Consider the following 22,483-nt stretch of genomic DNA (forward strand, 5'->3'; position numbering starts at 1 on the left):
AATATGAAAATGAATGTATGTATGTTCATGTATGACTGAAGCATTATGCTGTACACCAGAAATTGACACAATGTAAACTGATTATACTTCAATAAAAATACATACAAAAAAGGAAAAACATTTATAATTAAAGTGTTAATGAATAAAAAATGTAGAACTCTTCTTTCTTCAGTGTAGATAAAATCAGAATGATAAGTTTCCTGAAACTTCATATTTAACTGAAAACCCTCCTTTAAAAATGCATGCTGTCCTGTGTTTAAAAGAAGTCAAATGATTTTCTTACTCTGTATTCATGGTATCCAATTTTATTCTTTCTACAAGTATTCAGTTGTATAAGGAAATACTTAAGAATCAGTAATTTTGTGGTAAGTTTGTCTTGTAATAGACTGGAGAAACACAAAATCTAATAAATAATAAACACCAAAAGGCCAAAAAGAAAACACACACACAGCCCCCTCACACTATATAGGTGCTTTGTTTTCAATAGTTTATTCTAAAATATATTACACAAAGCTGTCTCATTTTATTTGGGTTTAGAAGAGTTTTAGATGCTGATACAAGATGTTGATTTCAAATAGAAAAATTAGTGGTATTGAAAGATGGCAACTAAAATCTAGAACCTAACTAGGTACAGGTTACTTTGTGAGGCTCAAAGAAAAAGATTAGAACCCCACCTCTCTGCTCCCAGAAACATAAATATTTTTTATTAAAATATATTTTTAGGGTAGTTTTGACATTCTTCTCAAACAGCATTGAAATGCTTGCATTTTTATAACATAATTCTACATCTGAACTTAAAAAAAGTCACTTTGAAGTAGAATATAAAACATTTTAAAACACTTCTTCCCACACAGCCTACTGAAGTGACTAACCTTTGAACACACGTAGTCGTTTTACTCTGAAAGGGCAAGGTGCTTTTTCTTTCTTTCTTTTTTTTTTTTTTGATAGGCATTGTTCCAAAGAAGCAGAAACTGTGACCCCCCCCCCAAGTGCTCACATATAATATCCCCTGTATTTGTCAGCAGTGCTGAATATTTAAGTAATCCGTGAGTGAATCCTTACAAAAGGGTCCAATTTGACAAAGGCCAAGTGACTAAAAAGAAGCAAACAGCAAGTCCAGCTTGTTTCATCTTTATTAGAGGAAATTCTGTAGATTGCCGTGTTAGGAAAAACAAGTTTGTCATGACAGTATTACCACTTCCCCACTCTGAGCCTGTTTAAGGGAGTCCACTCATAATTGCTGACTCAGTTTGCCTCCAGAACTAATGTATGCTCCAAACAGTCCACTGGGTTGATTAGAAACAAGCAACAGAGGGGCAAACTGACGATCACTTAGCAGTTTTAGGTTTACCAAAGCGTGCTAATTGGTTTGTTAAGATTGCAAGGGTGTAAACAATGCCCTTTACAGGAATGGAAGAAAAAAACCCACAAAAACCAAAAAGCAAAACCCTAAAATGTTAAGGCGACCGGTTCAAGGTCACGGAGGGAAGGCAACTGAGACTGGGCTCTTCAACTCCTCGCTCCTTTATTGGACCTGAGTCAAACGCGACACCATCAAGGAGTTTCAAAGCTGCGTAGTAAAACAGCTAGCGTGGGCAGTCCTTTTGTACTCCAGCTAGAGTAAAATTAACGCAGCCTCCAGTCCTCCCATCGCTGCCTGACAGCATCCAGCAAATAGGTGTAGGGTTTAGGAGAGCAGAACCCAGCTGTCCTTTCTCAGCTGAGTCTTTAGAGAAATTGGAGCCAGGAGGGTGAGAGGGGCAGGGGCTGGGAGAGGGAAAAGGAAACAGCTGAGAGCAGGACCAGGGAAAGGAAGGAAGCGGGGGTGTGTGCCTCTGGGAGGGAAGCGGAGGGGGGAGAAGGACAAGAATGAAAAGGGGGCCGAACTCAGGCTAAGAGAATCGAGCGCCCGTTGCCTGCAAAAGGGGGCGAAGGAGGCCAGTAAGAGTGAGGGGAAAGCGGGAAGCAGAAGGAAGGGAAGGAAGTAAGGAAAGAGGAAGGAAAGGCAGGAGGGTTAAGAGGAAGAGCGGCTGCAATTTCTGCGGCCGGCTCAGTAGGAGGAGCAGGAGGGGAAAGAGGAGGATCCAGAGTCAGTCAGTCAGGCAGCCAGCGGGAGGTGGAGAAAGCAGGAGGAGGAGGAGGATTAAAAATGGCCACCAACAGCTGCGGGAGACGGCAACAGCCCCTCACTTCCCGGGATGGTCCCTGCGGGGCGGCCCGGTCTTGATGGAGAGGAGAAGCCCGAGAAGCGCCGAGGCTGAGGCGGCGGCGGCGGCGGGGACCCAGCGAGGAGAAGGACGTGGGGGAGCAGGGAGCCGGCCAGGAGAAGGGAGAGGCGGCGGCGTCGCTGCCCCGGCCGCCTAGCGCCGCTGCCCGCCCCCGCCGACCGGCTCCCGCACCTGGCGGCCGCAGCATCGATCCCGGCCCGAAGCCCCGTCCCCCGCAGCGGGGCTCCAGGGCCCCGCCGCGGACGCCGCCCCTTCCCCGTCGCCGGCCCGCCGCGGTCCCCGCTCCGGGCCAGGCCCGCCCGCGCCCACCCGCCCTCCGGTGAGTACCCCCTGCCCGCCGCCCCCCGCCCCGGCCCCGCGCCCGGCGCGCCTCGGCCGCTTTGTTCGTGCGGGCCGGAGGCGCTGCCCACTCGCGGCCCTGCGCCCGCCGCCCCTGGGGACAGGCCGCGGCCCAGCTGCCGTCCTCCCCCGGGACCGCGCTGCCCCGGAGCCGCCGCCGCCTCCAGGGCTGGCGGCCTGGCCTGTGTCCACCCTCGCGGCCTGGAGAGGGCGCCGTCGCGGTCCGCTTGGGGTCGGGGTCACGGGCCGTCGGCGATGCGGAGCGATGCTGGGGTGCTTCGGGGGATGAGGAAAGAGAGGGCTGGACATTACCTCCAGTGAGCAGTGGGGGCGTAACCTGGCGGTCCAGGAATCCAGGTCCGGTCGGGGCCTCTCTGCCAGACCCGGCAGGGTCTCGGTTTCCGGACCCCCCGCCCCCGGGCACAGCCGAGCGAGGCCTCCATCCCTCGGGCGCTGTCTCCAGGGCTGCGGGCCTCTCCTGGCTTATTCCCGAGCCCTGCTCTACCCACCCCCTCCCCCCACGCCCTGTGCTGGAAACCTTCGTTTATGGAAGCAACTGGAGATGCTCCTGGGGAGTGTTGGCCCTTTTATTCTCTTGGACGGGGGATGCTGTGGCATCGCAAACATTCACAGTTAGTGGGGTTTAAAGAGCAGATATGACCTTTCCGACCGGCAGACCTGGCCAGTGTTTGATCCTCAGGTGCAGCGTTTCATTGATTTTTACCATTCAATTCTGAGATCTGCAATATTTGGTCTTCCCTTCACTGAAATAATCTGATAAAACCGATCGAAAAGATGTTTACTATATATATGAACCCTTGCCTCGACTCCAGTGCCTTAAAAATGGTTGTTTCCTGTGGGAAAATGGTGTTAATGCGTACGAAAAACTATTTTTTGTTCCGTGATGGGCATGAGTTGGTTAGTGCCGAGTGATTATTGTAGTCTGAAAACCAAACAATTAAAAAAGAAAAGCAGAACCTTTTGCTTTGAGATCGCAACATATTTCCAGGTTGGAATTATTTGATAGCAGATTTAGGACGGTTTTCACCATCGGGCTGTGTTACAAATAAACAACATAAACATAACTAAAAATATGTTTATTAAGAAAAAACTAGATGCGGTCTAGCAAAATAAAAATCTCGCTTAAAAAGAAAAAACTTTAACATGGGACTCTAAGCATAGGAATTAGTTGGTATGTTTCTTTTTAATTTAAAAATGCATATTGCATTAGACTGACTTGAAAACTCTTCCTGCACGTTAAAGCATCAGTAATGCATGATAACTTTGAACCATTCATTCTTGGGCTGGTAGAAATACAGGTTTCTCCAACTAGTGTCTTTTTTTCTGAGTTGAAATCAATTCATGTAAAAAATGTTATGTTTCTAGTTTAAAATTTCTGCAAAAAGGAGATAATGAATTAGAAACATGATGTTTAAGTCTTACTTGCAAAACCTGTTTTTTAAAAAAGTAAATGACAGTGTAATATTTTGGTTGGATTCTCTACTTTGAAGATTCTTAAATTCCACTTCTCAACTTCGCAATTTTAAGAGTTTACATCAGGTGGTTTTAATTTCATTCATGTGCTTCAGAGGGTCCTTGAATCCTTGAAAATCATATGCAGAATGTAGCATATATTTGCATTTTTTTCTGGGTGAAGAATCTATGGAGTCATCACATTCTCAAAAGATCTGGCTAAGCAAAAAATTATGAACTACTAGATATGTAATTAAAGAATAAATCTCCTATATTTGGAAAATTAAAATTCTTAGAATTAGGCTTGATTAATTTATATCTCCACTTCCAATCATGTCTAAGAAATGTTTGTTATTAAGGCTTTAGCACATTGAAATCATTTTTCATGCATTGTTATTGAAATCTCAGGAAAATGTTAATCCCATTTTACAGATAGGGCAGTAAATATTTAGAGATGCTTGTTCAAAGTCACATAGCTGCTGATGGGCCAGCATTTGAGCCCAGACTGTCTGAAGCCAGAGCCAGCACTCTTAACAAGACTGCACTGGGCTCCAAGTCAATTTGCTTGATGTTAAAATGAGTAATTGATGTTTCCTTACAATTGAAAAGTGGACCTGACGTTATCATAACAAAAGATAAGGTATTTTAGAGCCACTGGCTCCAGAGTAGGAAGAGACCTTCATGATACTAACCTCTCTTAATGATACTAGTCTGAAATGACACTCAAATGACATTTTTACAGCATCCTCTGTCCCTCTGTTTTTTATACTTCCTGTGATTACAAGTTCACTTTTTTGACATTTTTTATCATCTTCTATTTATGTGAGTTAAAATCTGCCTTCCTGATATTTCCACTGATAAGTTCCAGTTTCTCCTTTTGTATGTATGATGCATTTGTCATCCATAAAAGAATCAAGAAATAAGTGACTCCTCTAATTTTTTTGTAGTCAGGTTTATTGAAGTATAGTTTACATGTGGTAAAAGTTTTGAAAAATGTATACAGTTGGCTAATCACCACCACAGTCAAGATAGAAAACATTTGTGTCTCTAAAAAGTTCTCTCATGTCCCTTTGTAGTCAGTCTGCTCCATCTACTTCCAGCCCCTGGCAACTGTTAATCTAATTAATGTCCCTGTCATTTTGTCTTTCTAGAATATCACATAAATGAAATCATACAGTATGTAGTCTTTGGTGTCTTCTTTCATTTATAATACTTTTGATATTCATTAAGTTGTTGCATGTTTTAGTAGTTTGTTCTATGGTATGCTGATAAACATTGTAACAACCTGCTCTCCAAATAAAAAAATCCCTGATTGTAGCATCTGCTAATTATTGCAGTGTAAATACTTTTATCATGGCCCATATTAAGCTACCTAAAAGCAGCTTGCAAAAGTCCTGAACAGTGGGCTCTCACAAAGCTGTACCAGCCAGCCCTATCACGCCCCTGAATTTGTTCCTTTGTGTTGTTGAGTAGCATTCTGTTATATTAAGGTATGGCAAATTTGTTCATCCGTTCATGAATTGGACATTTGAATTGTTCCCAGTTTTGGACAATTATGAATAAAGCTGCTATAAACAGTTGTACAGGTCTATGTGCAGAACAAATGTTTTCAGTTTTCTTGAGTTGTACCTAGGACTGGGATTACTGGGTTTTATGAAAAGTGTGTATTTATCAATATCAGTAACTTTTTATTGAAGTGCCAAACTATTTATTTACAAAATGATCATACCATTTTGCGTTCTTATCTGCAGCAATGTAAGAGAATTTTAGTTGCTCTGCATCCTTGTTGACACTTAGTATTGTCAGTTATTAAGATTTTAGCTGTTATATTAGTGTAGTGGTCTCCTTTAATGTTTTTGACTTCTTCTTATTTTCAGTAGTACTTGAACTAATGTGAACTAATGTAGGAAGTTTATGAGAGACATAGATAAGTAATTTTTTTTTGGCTTGGTCATCAGTTATCTCACTATGAAGGCGCTAACAGTTAAAGGATGCTTCTTTGAATTTCTTACTGTGCAGTTGACTTTTATGTTGTTGGAATTCCTTTTTTAAAGAAATCATCATTAGAGAATTCTCATACTTAGCTTTTAACATGTTTTAAAAATATTAATTTAATCATTTATTTTATCTTGGTATGGGGAGGTAGGTAGTTTTATGTATTTTTAGAGGAGCTACTGGGGGTTGAACCAGGACCTCAAGCATGCTAAGCATGTGCTCTATCATTTGAGCTATGCCTTCCCCAACTTTTAACATTTTTAAAAATGCAGCTTTGAAAAAGCTAGATAAAGCTTTGTTTCTTTAAGAAAAATTTAGAATTAAAAAATTCCCAATTTATAGTACATGTCTTCAATTTTTAATTTGACTTAAAGGGGGGAAAATAGATAATTCAATCATGTAGTCTTTGAAGTCATCCCAGATCTTGTAAGGAGCATTGATTCATCCATAAATGATTGTAGCATTGCTTTTCAATATTTAGAAAGCTGATTTTCATGTATTATAATGTATGTTCCTCTCAGTTAAGGTGACGTTTGAGCAGAGACCTGAAGCATTTATGGAGTGAGAGTTTTAGATCTGAGAGAGGAGCAGGTGCTGAGGCCCCGAAGTAGGAGGGTGCTCGAAGTGTTCAGAGAACACCAAGAGGTTGGCTGGAGGGAGGTGAGAGCTGAGGTCAGGGTGGTGGAGGCGCCTGCAGACCGCGTAGGCCAATGTCAGGATTTTGACTTCTGATCTCAGTGAATTTGAGCCTGGACTGTGTCCTCTGCGTGGACAGAGATGTACTCCCGTCTCCTTGAAGTTTCTGAGGTAGACCACCCTCTCCTGTCTGTAAGCCTTTCCTCCTACCAGAAATAGCGTTTGCTTGCCCCTCCCGTGTGTTCTCTTACCACCCTGTCGTACCTCTGCTAAACAGATGCTTTGTTTGTCTCCTCCTCCTAGATGGAGGTCCTTGATTGATTTTTCTTTTTAAAGAATTCCTTTGAATTCCTTTTTCATTGAATGAATGTTAAGTTATGGCATTGCTGAAAATGAAGTTAATCACTGAAAACTGGGTAGGAGAGACCGAACAGTATTGCTTGTGTGGATGTGGATTCTGTCTGTTTTGCTGACCACTGTACATCTACTGCTGGGGCAATGAGCTGTGCATAATAGGTGCTCAGTAAATGCTTGGTGAATGAGTGCATATCCATGTACCAGCCTCTGTTCGCTCTTTCCTCTGCTTCTCTTGAACCCACGGGCAAGCCTCCCCAAATCCCTTGACATGTTTCCCTGTGGCTTTATCCTCTATCTAGCTGCATGCTCAAGAAATGCCAAATGCTTAGATAATTCATTCATTCCAAGCAAATGTAATCATAAATGTAGATAATTTCTCTCCAAGCTAAATAGATAGGGTTTTTTTGCACAATGTTTTGATTCATACACACTTCTGTTTTCCTTTCTTCAGTGGAAATTTTTTGAGGTTACTTTATTACTGGGCCCTCAAATCTTTAACAAACAAGACACTGATAGGTCTCGAATATCACTTCTATGAACAACTGAAGCAGGAGCCCTGCGGAGTGCGAAAAGCCTAATACCATAAATAATGTGTTTCTTTTGGTTGAACAGGCAGTTGTCGTTGGTGTATTTACTCGACTGTATGAGTGCAGAGCTGTGGGGTTTTGTGCTCACCACTGAGTCTGCAGAAGTGTCAGGCTCCAGCGTAGACACCTTCAACCTCGGAACATCTAGGTTATCATCTTAAGCCTAGGATTGGTAACGGTAACTCTGAATCCCTCAGTCCACACATCTCAGGCTTCCTCGTCCTGTCTGACCCCCTAGTACCTGCATGTCTTTGAACCTGCAGGAGAAGGATGTTGGGAGAGGCTAAGTAATGGATCTGCAGAAGCTATAAGACTTGAGGCAGAATATTTAAAGTAATGTCTGTTAGTGATATGGGTCATTTTCCCTCCATTTTTGTTTAACCAAAAAAATCAGTGTGTAATAGATTGTCTTGTGTATAATAGAACATGAATATGGGATTATTGATCGTGTTGTAATCCATTGTGACAAGTCTAGTGATGATGTGCCCTGTAGTTTTTTAATATGAGATACTTTGTATATTAGCCCACTTAAAGTGGATACTATGGGTGTTTTGACCAACTACACTGTGACTTCACTAAATGCTGAGGTTTTGCTTTGTTTTGGGTTTGAATTTGTTGTTACTGTTTTAATGGTTATGTGTGAGTAGGGCCTTGGTTTTATTTCTCTAGTAGAACAGTCTTACTGTTAAATTTGCATATTGGTTTCAAGGAAAATTATTAGCAACTTAGATTCTAAGTTTCCTTCCATAAAATTTAAAAATTTTTTTTCACCGGCTTCTATTTGTATATAGAATATTAGTGTATGACTTGGCACAGTATTAATGCATTTAGTTATTTTAAGTTTAATGTGTCATTGCTTTGTGATCAGGTGTTCCAGTACCCCAAGCAAAACCCTTTCTATCATTATGCTAACCCACTAGCCCATACTTTGAAGTCTTAAGAAAACTGAATCCCTAAAGAGACATAGGTGGTAGGTGGTACTGTAGTTATGCATTTTGGTGAGGTTGCAAACTTAGATTAGTAACTTTAAGTCAACTAGATACACGTGAAGCCACAATGGATTTAAAGTACCACTGTACTGTATTTTGGAGTTTTAAAATAAGACAACTGAATGAGGATTTTTTTTTTAATAAACTAATTACAGTTTGTTTCTTTTGTGTGTGGCCTAATCCTTTTAAAGTACTTGTTATTACTACCTATAAAAGATAAGTGCGTATTTATAATGGTACTTCTGAGGCCCCCAAATTAAGAGAATTGAATTACTTCTGCCTCTGCCACAAGAAAGCTGTTACTTTGGGTGGGTCACCTGTCCTGTCTGGCCCCTGGTTCTTCATCTATTGGCAGTTCTTTCCACTCCAGATCCCTCAGATGATAGAGATCATTGCATTCTGACACTAATTCTTTTAGCTCTCCTTGTTTCTTAAGCCCTTGGTGCCTATGTTCTGAGAGGTATCATGTTACAGCTTGACTTTTGACATGTCTGATAGGTATGTCTTCAACACTCGATGAGTCGACCGGGCCCAGCTTCCTCTTCCTGTATAGTGTTTCTTCCTAACTTGTGTCCCTCTGTTCTCCAGCCAGTAAGGACTTCAAGGAGACCAATTAATTTAATATAGCCTAAGAAGAATAGGAATCTGTTATATAGTCATTATCTGACGTCAGAAAGTCACTACAACATTATTTTGTTTTATCTGCTATTTTTTATTCAGGGGGAACAACTTATGTACCTGCACAGGACCTTGTAGGTTTGTTCCCTTGATCTAGGTGAAGCATCCACCCACATAGCTTTTGCTTTAAAAATTACATAACTTAGGAGGTGATTAATTATTGTGTATAGAACTCAATGTATCTTCTCAAAATATCCAAATCTCTTAGTATGTTTTGAGTGTTTGAGTTTAGGAAAGCAACTTATTTACTTGTTTTAATTTCCCTAATATTTATTCAAACTGCATTACCTTACTGATATATTTTTTAAATTTTGAAGAAATTACAAACTCAAAGTTTCGAAACTAGCAGGTCCTCATGTGCCCATCACCTAATCACCCTTCCCCCAGTGATAATGTCTTAAGTGTCTATGGTACAGTGCTGGTTTGTATTTTATTATTAAAAAGCATAATGATCATGCTCATTTTGAAAAATGTTGACAGATAGAAGAATGTTGATACTTTTGTTCTCAGAGAGTGAAGAGTTTAGCTTCTATGCTTTGAGTCCATGGGCAGCAGACCAAGGGTCTGTTTCTTCCCTGAATTTCTTATAAAAAGGGCAACAGTTCACTAGGTGAATGGCTGATATTTTTTACCAATTAGGTCATTGACAGCCCTGAAATCTAGTCAGGTAAAACTCAGTCATGTGGCATTCTTCTTAATTCCTTTTTTCTAGGCTCTTTTATTTAATCACTACTATATTTGCTTACTGGAACTCCCATTCTTAACATGTAACAGAATATAAAGAAAGAAATATTGGGCAGTTAGTCAAGGGATGGTATTTATTAAGTACATACTATCACTGTGTTGAATATAGAGGAGATTTCAAAAAAGTCAAGGGGTGTTTACAGTGTAGTTGAATAAACAGCTGTAGAACATTATATTGTGTAATATATTTCAGCAAATTTTGTTCTCTAAGTACACATAGGCATGTAATTGGCCTGCAGTAAGCACTGAGTGAATGAATATAGTTAGGTAATAAGCATGTTGTCAGAAAATTATGTAAGTCTTAAGAAAATAAATGTTTACTGTCACTCTTAGGAATTCTAAGGCTACTCGTTATCAAGTGAAAGAATGATAATACATGTCTTATTGTGCTTCTTTATTCTCTTTGTCCTAGAAATCCCTCAGTAAATTCATAATCAGATTTTCTTGATTAAAGCCTGGGTTTCTCTGACTCGGAAGCCCAAGTTCTTTTCCCATTGCACACTGCTCAATAAGACACAGTAGTAGGTGATTTAAGTGACAAATGCCATAGTTAAGTAAACAAGTATTAAATAAAAATAAACTGCCAGTTATTTTTAGAAATATCATTATGTATTGATTGCCTAATAATTTTATTTAACCTGATTTATTTGTGTAATGACTAGTGATTAAATTAGACTAAACAAAAGGATTCAGCTTGCTCTGAGAACCTAGTTCTTATTTCCCAACATGATAATACACTGTAAATAGATTCTCAAATGATGCTATAATGTACTCTAATAACTCTGTGCTTTTTTTCAAACTATTTATTCAGTGTTTTATTGTGTGCTGTCCTTTATTGTGTACAGTGGGAGCTACACTGATGTTTAAGACACGAATAGTTCTGTTCTCAATAACTTTATAACATAGTGGAGATAAGACAGATGCATAGAGAACTGGATTGTCTATGATCAGTCTGTCTGAGAGGCACAAAAGTTCTATGGACACTTAGGGAGTAGAAAGATTATTTTTAGTTGAAATGATTAGGGTAACCCTAAGATGATGTTTGAGCTGAATATCAGGGGGATTGATAGAACTTCCTTGGTGAAAACTGTGAGATTTGCTTATATCAGAATTACACAATATTATAAAATGAATTGATTCCACCATCAATGAATCAGATGAGGTCTCTTGGGAAAAAAAATTAATCTGAGTTTATTATTTAAGCAATTAGAATAAGGATTAGAAATAAAATAAAACACTTAGAAGAAAGCATATTTTTAATATGAAAACTTTAGTTTTGCTCCTGAAGTATTCCACAATTACGGTCACCATGATAATTGTACTAAATATGACTTCCTTAGCATGTATTCTTTTTCAAGATAATTTGATCTATTGGATTGATGACAGATGTGCTTTATATATTTCATTACATTTGCTAAGTCCAGAATAAATTAGATGAGTTATCTCTTTGGTCAAGATGAAAATGAATTTATTACTGTTCTATTATTTCTGAAGTCTGACCTGTGTTTAAAGTATTTCTATAAATCTGAGTGAAATAGCATTGAAAAAATTATCTTGACATTGTGAAGTTCAGCATTGCTAAGAGGTAGCTGTTGGTGGGGGGCTTACAGGAAAGGCTGGAGGAGGAAGGGAAAAGACAGTGTGGGTAAATGGGAACAGCACAGGGGGAACAGAGAGAGAGAAAAGAGTTCCCTGTAAAGGGGACTTGTTCTGTGGCTGTCATTCAGTCTAGCAGATGCTGACCTGTACCTGGTCAAACCTGGAGCATTTCCAAAAGCTCGTTTCTTCATCAGACTTATAAAAAAGCAGAAAATGTTGAGTTTGCTTTAGTTGTACAATAAATATTAATGAAATATGGTGTCATACCATGCATGTGTATTCCCCACCTCTTTTTCCACAGAGACCTAGATTTAAATCTGAGTCACCAGAGTAAATAAGTTCAGTGATTCCCAGCTTGTGTTAGGTTGTGTAACTAGCCCAGGCACTGACATAGGTGTTTATGTTTTCAGGAGGGTATGGGGAAGCCTGACAAGACATGGCAGCTGCTGAAAAGGCATTAAGGCCACCGGTAACACTGACATGCACTTGTGTGATTGGGCAGAGCAGGGGGAAATGTGCTGAATAGCCTTTCTGAGATGACAGTACTGGTTGATCTCTGTTCATAGCTAGGAGGATTGTATCTTTCTTAGAAAGCTTATTCTTTTTTCTCTTCATGGATTTTCATGCACTTTGATTTTTCTCAGCCCAATACATTCATCAAAAATGAGCCGTTTTTTGACTGTTGCTTGCCAGTGTTAAGCGATCTTTAAAAGGATCCTCATATTCTAGCCTTTCTTCATCCTACTCTGCTTGTTGACACCCACTTTAGTGCAGAGTTTAATAGTTGCTTTGCATATCCTAATGCCGTCTGACAAAGCATCATTCCAGTCCAGTGAAGTTCTGTTCAGTAAGTGCTATTTTAATGGGAAGAAGACTGGTTGCATTCCAGTACCTAATTGTTAGTTTGGTCTTGTTATTTCACATCAAGCCTACTTACAGATAGTGATCATACCTGCATGTGTTCTCTTTAGTTTTGTTAAACGTTTAGAAATGCTCTTATGTAGCATATTGGCTATACTGATCTGTATTTTAAAAATCTTTATCTCATTTTTCTAAGTAGCAAAGGTAAGTACTATGCACAGGTTTTGAGTTAGACTTCGGCATTTCATCATCTGTTTCATTAAGAGATCGATTAAAAAGTCCTATTTTTATTAAAATTTAAAGATGGCAAAGTGACTACTTTAGTAAAGAATGCTGTAGCTTATTGGAGTTACAGTTGAAACTAAGTTTCATTATTATTTTCCGCATGAGAGTTTAACTTACTATAAAATGTCTATGAATAGCAATTTAGAAGATAAATAAATTGACCAGTAATTCATTCCCAGCTGCCTGATAAAGAAGTCCTACCAAAGTAAACAAGTAGTAAAGTGAACTTTTGAAAGATAAATACTAAACATAGTGTTAGATTAAGGAGAATGTTATAATAATATAAAGTTAGAATAGAGGAAAGTAATTGCCTAATGAAAGGTTAAGAGCACCTGAAATTAATCCGTGATGTGAGCTGCATCTGGCCCTGTGTCTGTCAATCAGCAGGGAGTTGTTTTGGGGAAATGAGACTCATCCTCCTTGGTTTTCTTAGAGTAAGATCCTGCCTGGCAGTTATCATTCCACGGTGACTGTATTGCACTATAAGATAAGTGTATTTGACACTCTTTTTACTAACCATCTAAATCCTTGATTTATTTATTTTTATTCAACGAGAGTATATTAAGTCTATTTGGTGTGCTAAAAATATTAAGATGATAAGACACTATTCCTCCATTCTAAGAACTAGTAAACTAGTTTAGTTCGTGAGCAGATAATTACTAAATAATGTGGAAGTGACGTCTGTTTTGAGGCTTTATTGGCTTCCCTCTTCAGCCACAGTTCCTTATTGCCCATTGTAGTTCTCGCTGCAGCTCTCTTGGCTTATAAGGGGCCTGAGGTAAATATACACCTTTTTCTTTGAGTCTTGGATTACTTTACCGTTTTTTCTTATATTCATGATGATCCCATTAGTGACTTGATCTTTAGTTAGGAATCAATGTAGAGAAAGCTGGGAGAGGAAACAGCTTTGATGAGGGTATAGTATTAGTAACAAAGCTAGACTTAGGAAAAATGATGAGAATCTCATTTTTTGATACTAAAAGGAATTAGAAATTTAATTATGTTTTATAAAGAAGAATTCATCATTGATCAAAAGATATACTAATTTATATGACTATATATATGCACTTATATGACTGTATATAATTATATATATATACACACACACACATAGTGTTTTTTTGTGTCAAGAAATTACTGCTTGAGCTCTTGGGAATGAAATGGTCATTTCTATATGCTATAATAGAATATATTTACAAAATGCAGCATAATTATCTTTTTCTCTACTTTTAAAAATTATAATCTGATTAAAAAATTTTTGGCATGTTAATGTCCAGGGATCATATTATTTTAATACTATGGTATTCCAAAGCTTCTAATTCATACCATTTAGAAAATTTTTCTCTCTTGTGTATCTGCTTATTTGCTTTGTTTCTAAATTCTGTCAAGTTTGTGTGCTTTTACCCTGTCTCAAGATTTGGTAGAATCTTGTTGCATTTGTGCTGTGACAGAGCACGGCCAGGTTTTAGAGGAGGGCTGGGCTTACTGTTATGAGGATGCACTAGGATGAGTCCACACTTGAGATGATGCTGCATGTTAGAGCCAGCCTCACCTCAACTACAGGTATTGAGGAAAGGTTATTAGTAACCCGTGTCAGGCACAGAACAGCCAGAGAACAACCTACATAGCCTGTTGTTAATAGGGATTCAAGGTGAAGAAGCACATGGAATCTTAGAAAGAAAAATGAATGAACAAGTCCATAAGTGTGTACATATATTATATGGATGGTTGTCAGAGAATTCTGTCTGTGGGTACTGGGCTCTAGGTAATGGCCTGATCCCCGTCCTGGGATTGGGACTCGTAATGGAAAGTAGGTGTCCCAGTACCAGGAAGAGACCAGGCAGGGACCAGACTAGGAACCTCTACAAGTGTCAGAAGTCAAGTTACAATAACTGAGGTATAAACAGGGCCAGAACAGCAGAGAGGGTAAGAGTAGAACACAGAGGGTATCAGAGTAAGTGAAAATCCTAGTCATCTAACCTGGGGAATGAAGGCTGGGTGAGTTAACGTTAATGGCGACTTGATCTGGAATCAGAGATTAGAAGTCAGAAGTCCATATTAGTGATCTAGGATTTAAGTGATGGTAGAAGCAAGGCACATGGAGAGCAGAAACAGGCTAGACTTGAAATTCGTTTATATGCTATTATCTTTTAAGGACAGAATTCATTTCCATTGTTAATCAGTAATCATTCACTCTGCTTTGTTGGCACTGGTATGAGATCACGAGATGCAGAGAACTGCTGACAGTTCATAGTAATGTCTTAACAGGGAACTGGTGCTAAAATGAACAGACTGAAGCTTTAGGGTAAATGTGCTTTCTTGCAAAATAGGAGGATATGAAAAAGCATATTAGGCATGAGAGTTCTAATGTCACAATTCTGAAGGCAAAAGTACACTAAGTTTACTTTTTGAGCAGGATAAGAGGAAGCAAGGAAAATGTACGATTATAATTTGACATTAAAATGAGAACCATACCTTTTTACTTCCTAGAAGAAGTCATAGTAGCATTTTGGGATTGCAGTCAGCTGATATGCACCAGTTTAAAGGGGAACAAAAGGCATTTTTGGAACCCATACTGGAAATTGAATGATGAATTGAATGGGTGGGGCTTGAGCAGAAGAAACTAGAGGAGCTCTTGGGAGCTCATCAGCAATTTTTATACCTTAGACCCCTGCCATTAATGTAACTTTGCTGTAGAGATTTAGTCTCTGCCTTGTCTTTTTAATTTTTATATTCCAACAAGAAAGGATTGGATTAGCCCTATTCAGACCAGGTATCTGTCTCCCAGAGCCAGGGGATCCAGGATTGTGATATATACTCATAGCCCCAGGAGTCTGCCCCTGTGCTGGCGGTCATCCCTACAGAAGGAGAAATCAAAAGCTGGGCAGCCCTCCTGGAGGAGTGTCTAGAATAGCTCACGGTTTAGTAGTTTAACTATCCCTTTTCTTTCCCTTCTCTTCTTTCCCCTCACTTCCCTCCCCACTTGTATACATGTCAGGATGACCCTGCTATCTCCCATCCATGGAGGCAGTTTTTCTAGTGGGAGAAAATATGAAGCAAGCTGAAGTGCCATGTCCAGAGGCAGTGCCATGGGGCTACTGATTGTGGGTGATACTGTGCTGCCCCTGATTGCATTATGATTCTTTCCTGATACTTTACAACTTAAATTTAATTCCTGCGAACTTGCTAACTGCATGATTAGGGGAAAGGAAAAGGAAATAAAATGTATTTAAGAGGAAAGATGGGGGTATTTACACACACCAGTGACTAGTAAGGAAATTAGTTAAATTAAATTCTTAGAATTGTACCAGTGCACATACCCTAATCTGTTCCACTTCAGATTTCATACATTCTGCTGGCCTCTTGACTTATTAGGGTTCTGTTCCTAACAAGCTGACCCAGTCCTTCATTCTTGAAAGGGTCTGAGCTCCTGGTAGTTCTAACCATATGGGATTGTGATAGTCTGCCACTAACCTAACACTGCCCAGTACTGCCAGAACATACTCCAGTGGGTTCCCCTAAGTTCTTCTCGAGGCCTTCCTAGTCCCCAAAGGTAGAGTAGCAACCTCTTCCTTCCCCTTGATAGTCATGGACAGTCATTCTCAACCCATTCTCTAGCCTCCGTTTTTGCTTGTTTTTCTACTGCCACGAAGAAATTAAACGGAACATGATAAGCTCAGCTTTCAGTAGAGTGAAAGTTATTGTCTCCTGATGTAAGTTCAAGATCAGCATATTCCAGAGTTAATGACACAAGAAGTAAAACTTTGAGAGCAGAGAAGACACTACTTTGCTATTAACCTTTGGTTCCCACATCCATTATGTTCTGGAGATGAGACAGCATATGTTGGTTAATGCTTCAGAGCCCATTTTGTATACTGCAGGATAGCACCCCAAATTCAGAAGTTTTTACCTGGGCAACAACTCTTATATCAAGCTTCGAGATATAGTTATTGCTTCCTACGATGGGGCAGCTGTGTCTGAGTTAGAGTCTGTTTGATAACACTGATGGGGCCCTGAGCATCTATCTACCCAGTGCCATTTAAAGTGAACTCCTGGGTCAGAGGCCATGTGATCTATAGGAAGCATTCGGTTAATCCTGCAGAGTGGTGCTGGCAGTAGCAAATTCAGAATTGGTGTCTCTTACATCAGGAATCAGCCATCACCATTTCTATAATTCAAAGGGCTTGATGTAATTTGCCTGCTAAGAGGTAGTGCCTGTGGGGGACTCAGGCAAATGGGTTCTCAACAGTAGTGGTAGTGAGGTCACTGTTAGTGTAGTTGATCCCTTACGTAACTGCTTCTCCTGCCACCTGGTTTTGGTTATTTTCATGAAACCCCTGAGCAAGGACTAGGCTGGTTGAAGAGAGAGTATGGCTTAATCTATGAGGGTCATTTGTCCACCCAGTTATTATGAGGTTTTATATTTTGATTTGTTTGCTCTGGCAGCAGCAGGGATTTTTCTTAACTTTTTTTTTAGTAAAGTATAGTCAATTTACGATGTTATGTTAATTTCTGGTATGCAGCATAGTAATTCAGTTATACATGTATATATTTTTTCATTGTAGACTATTATAAGGTATTGAATATAGTTCCCTGTGCTATACAGTATGACCTTATTGTTTATCTTTTATATATAGTATTGTGTATCTGCAAATCCTGAACTTCCAATTTATCTCTACTTCCTCCTTCCCCCTCCAGTAACCATAAGTTTGTTTTCTGTGTCTGTGAGGTTGTCTCTATTTTGTAAATAAATTCATTTGTGTCCTTTTTTTCAGATTCCACATATAAGTGATATCATATGGTATTTGTCTTTGTTTGGCTTACTCGCTTAGTATGACGATCTCCTGGTCCATCCGTGTTGCTGCAAATGGCATTGTTTCATTCGTTTTTATGGTTAAGTAGTATTCCACTGTGTGTATATGTGTGTGTGTGTGTGTGTGATACACACACACACACACATATATATATATCACAACTTCTTTATCCAATCATCTGTCAGTGGACATTTAAGTTGCTTCCATGTCTTGGCTGTTGTAAATAGTGCTGCTATGTACATTGAAGTGCATAGAATTAGAGTTTTTGAATTAGAGTTTTCTCCAGATACATGCCCAGGAGTGGGATTGCTGGATCATAAGGTAAATCTATTTTCAGTTTTTTAAGGAACCTCCATACTGTTTTCCATAATGGCTGCACCAAACTACATTCCCACCAACAGTGTAGGAGGGTTCCCTTTTCTCCATACCCTCTCCAGCATTTATCATTTGTGGACTTTTGAATGATGTCCATTCTGACTGTTGTGAGGTGATACCTCATTGTAGTTTTGATTTGCATTTATCTGATAATTAGTGATATTGAGCATTTTTTAATGTGCCATATGTATGTCTTTGTTGGAGAACTGCTTATTTAGGTCTTCTGCCCAGTTTTGGATTGGGTTGTTTGGCTTTTTGTTATTGAGTTGTGTGAGCTCTTTGTATATTCTGGAAATTAAGCCTTTGTCAGTTGCATTGTTTGTAAATATTTTCTCCTGTTCCCTTGGTTGTCTTTTCATTTTGTTTATGATTTCCTTTTTCTGCATAAGCTTTTAAGTTTAATTAGATCCCATTTGTTTATTTTTGCTTTTATTTTTATTGCCTTTGGAGACTGAGCTAAGAAAACATTGCTACAGTTTATGTCAGAGAATGTTTTGCCTATATTCCCTTCTAGAAGATTTATGGTGTCCTGTCTTATGTTTAAAAGTCTTTAAGCCTTTTTGAGTTTATTTTTGTGTATGGTGTGAGGGAGTGTTCTACCTTCATTGATTTACACGTGGCTGTCAAGCTTTCCCAACACCATTTGCCAAAGTATATACCACGAAGGATACTTGCCTCCTTTGTCGAAGATTAATTGACTGTAGGTGTGTGGGTTTATTTCTCGGCTCTCTATTCTGTTCCATTGATCCATATATCTGATTTTTATGCCAATCTGATGAGGAACTTTTTTAGGCTGTGGCCTTGTTGTGAGAGGTTCATTCAAATAACAATTTCCTAAATTTCCCTGCTATTTTTCTCTCTGATCTTTTTCTTCAAGACCACTGATCATGGCACAGAAAAGGGAAGGACTGTAGGCTCCCCACCCATTCCAAGGAGTGTCTACAACAGAAATAATAATATATGCTGTAAGTTCTCAAAACTTTAGCAAGATTTCAAGCTACATCCAATGACTGTATTAAATTTTAACTTATTTTTGTCTTAGCCTGACTCAGATCTTTTGTGTTTTATAGTTCCTCAGTCATAGAGGCCTCATTTTATTAAACTTTAAAGTTTAGGTTTATAGAATTCTAAAATGCCATATAACTTGTGTTTGTGAAGGTATATATATGTGGGCATACCTATATACACTCCTTTGAGCAGACAAAATGTCTAAGAAGTGCATACCAGCCTGTTAATGACTATCTTTGAGGCATGGGTTAGGGGAAAAGAAGAAGGGTTGGTGTTGTGGTGGAGAGCAGTATTTTTGTTTTGCTTCAAAAAATGTGTTCTACTTGACATTTTATATTCTACTAAGTATGTATTTTCATTAATATGAAAAATGAATATGCTTTTGATTTTTTGTTATAGTTAATGTTAGGAGAGATAATTTCAGAATGTTTAAGGACTAGTAAACTACTTACATATAAAGCTATCTGTGCTGCAACAAAAGCGTATGTAATTTTTTAAATTGAAGGATAGTTGATTCACAGTATTGTGTTAGTTTCAGGTGTACAGCAAAGTGAATCAGTTACATATATGTGTGTGTGTGTGTATGTATATATATATATATATATTCAGGTTATTTTCCATCATAGGCTATTATAAGATTATGTTCTGTATGCTATATGGTAAATCCTTGTTGCTTATCTATTTTAAGTATATGTAATGTGAAAAAAATATTTTTAGCACACGTATTTGACAATCAGATGTTTTTTGAACGTCATTGCATGAATTAGTTTTTTATGTAATTGCATCAAAGTTGAATCTCTTTGCTTTTCTCATCAACATATGTTTCCAAAAATATATATACAAGTTTCCACTTAAAACTGTAATTAACAGAAAGTGTAATATATCCTAACTTGAAATGTCTATAATTCAAACTGCAATAAGGAATTGCAGGAGAGAGGCCTTCAACATATTACTCTCCTTTTGCTAATTTTGGGCTTCATGTCTGGGCATCTGATAGGACCCCAGTGTTATAAAGGGCACTTAACTAGGAATATATGGATGTATTTTCCAGTCTTCAGTATATGCAGGCTGGATTGCATCATCTTCAGACTATTTACTAGTTGATGATGATTTTGTCACCTTCCAAGGAGCTGACCATTATCTCTTTCTCCTTAAGTAAACCTATTCCTTCAAGTATATACATAAAGAAAAGAGAACAGATTATAAGTGTACAGTTAAATGAATTTTCCCTAAATGAACATGCTGTACCATTAAAAAAAAGAAAGAAAAAGAAAAGGCAAGCCCAAGGCTGGGAAAAGTATTTGCAAAACATATCTAGCAAAGCATTTGAACCAAAATATCTTAAGAATTCTCATAATTTAATAATAATACAAAGAACTCTGTCAAAAAATTGACAGAGGATTTGCACAGGCATTTTACTGTGGGTAGGTGAGTAGCCAATACATACCACATAGAAAGATGCAAGTACATAGAAAGATGCTCATCACACTAATCATCAAGGAAATATGGATTAAAACTGTACTGTGATACTACTACCCATCCACTAGCATGGCTAAGAATCAAGTCTGACAATGTTAAGATCTGATGAGAGTATGGAGCAACTAGAAGTTTCCCCTCATATGCTGCTGGTGAAATGGTATATGCACTTTAGTGAATAGTTGATTAGTTTCTTATTTTTTAATTCTTTTTTGGGGGGAGTAGGGGAGAGGTAGTTAGGCTTACTTATTTATTATTATTTTTTTAATTTAACAGAGGTAATGGGGATCAGTACCCAGATCTCATGCATGCAAAGCATGCGTTCTACAGCTGGACTATACCCTTCCCTCCAGTTTCTGATAATGTTAAACATATTCGTTCTGAGCTATAAAGTCTTAGGTATATACTCAAAAGAAATGAAAGCGTATGTCTACCAAAAAGCTAATGTTCGTAGTAAAATGGTTTTAATTTGCTTTTCAAGAATAATCAGTGATATTAACATCCTTTCATATGCTTGTTTGCTATCTATATCTGGATTTTTTTTCTAAGTAGTGACATGTTTGCTCTTTTTAAAATTAGGCTGTTTATTTTATTATTATTATTGAGTTACAAGAGCTCTTTATATATTTTGGGTATACCTGTCTTTTATCTGGTATTTTACAAATACTTTCTCCCAATATGTGGCTTCATTTCATTTTTAAAACAGTGTCTTTTTAAGAGCAGAAGTTAGTTTTGATGAAATTCAGTTTGTCAGTTTTTCTTTTATGGTTTGTGCTTTATATCCTAGCGGAGGATTTTTTTGCCTAACACAAAGTCACAATAATTTAGCACTGTTTTATTCTAGAAGTTTTATAGTTAAGGTTTTACATTTAGGTCTATGATCCATTTTGAGTTAAATGTTGGATGTGATGTGATGTATGGGTTGGTTGAGATTTTTGTTTTGTTTTGGATCTTACATGTGGTTGTCCAATTGTTCTAGCACTATTTGGTGAAAAGTTTTTCCTTTCTCCATTCATTTGCTTAACATCTTTGTCAAAAATGAATTGACCATAAATATCTTAATCTATTTGTGAAATCTGTATTTTTTTCATTGATCTAGGTTTCTGTCCTTTCACCAGTACCACACTGTCTTGATTACTGTAGCTTTATAATAAATCTTGGTGTCATGTAATATAAGTACTCCAACTTTTTTTTGTTTTGAAGTTGTTTTGGCTGTTTTAGTTTCCTGGCTCTTCTATGTAAATTTTAGAATCAACCATTTTGATGGTTTCCCAAAAAACCTCCAAAATCTACAATAGTTTTGATTGGAATTGCATTGAATCTGTATATGAATTTGTAGAGAAGTGATATCTTAATTATGTTGTCTCCCAATCCATGAATATACTTTATCTCTTTATTTACTCAGGTCATCTTTGGTTTATCTCATCGGTGTTTTATAGTTTTCAGAATACGAATCTTGCGAATAGTTTGTTAGATTTATCCCTAAGCATTTCATGTTTTTTGGGTGCTATTATAAATAGCAGTATATAAATATGTAAATTTCTAGTTGTTTCATTGTTGATATATGGAAACATGATTAATCTTTGTATATTGAACTTTGTATACTACAACCTTAGTAAATTCCCTTATTAAATCTAGTAGGCTTTTTTTTTTTTTTTTTTTTGGTAGATTCTTCAGGATTTTCTATATAGACAGTCTTATTTCTTCCATTGTAACGTGGAATTACATTAATAAAAATGCCTTTTATTTCTTTTCCATACCTTATGGTACTGGCTAGGACTTCCAGTATAATAAAGACAGAAAGAATTCAGCCTTTCACCATTACACATGATGCTAGCTTTATTTGTTTCAAAGATCCATTTGTCATCTTAAGGTTCATTCTAGCCCTGATTTACTAAGAGTTTTTGAAATCATGAATGAATGTTGAATTTTGTCAAATGCTATTTTTGTATCTATTGAGATTATCATTGGTTTTTCTTTATTCTGTTGGTATGGTGAATTATATTGATAAATTTTTGAATGTTGAACCAGCCTTCTAT

At 38.0% G+C, this 22,483-nt stretch overlaps 1 protein-coding gene across 4 annotated transcripts in view; it reads left to right on the plus strand.

Moving 5' to 3' along the window:
* The first annotated feature begins 1,924 nt into the window (after positions 1 to 1,924).
* Positions 1,925 to 22,483, plus strand: part of WDFY3 (WD repeat and FYVE domain containing 3) — a 242,775-nt gene continuing 222,216 nt past the window's right edge. For all 4 annotated transcript variants that reach the window (XM_032498818.1, XM_032498840.1, XM_032498836.1 and 1 more), the window contains exon 1: positions 1,925 to 2,547. The gene's annotated coding sequence lies outside the window, so the exon portion shown is untranslated. The remainder of the gene's footprint in view (positions 2,548 to 22,483) is intronic.

The sequence above is a fragment of the Camelus ferus genome, chromosome 2 (genome assembly GCF_009834535.1).
Source record: "Camelus ferus isolate YT-003-E chromosome 2, BCGSAC_Cfer_1.0, whole genome shotgun sequence".
NCBI lineage: Eukaryota > Metazoa > Chordata > Mammalia > Artiodactyla > Camelidae > Camelus > Camelus ferus.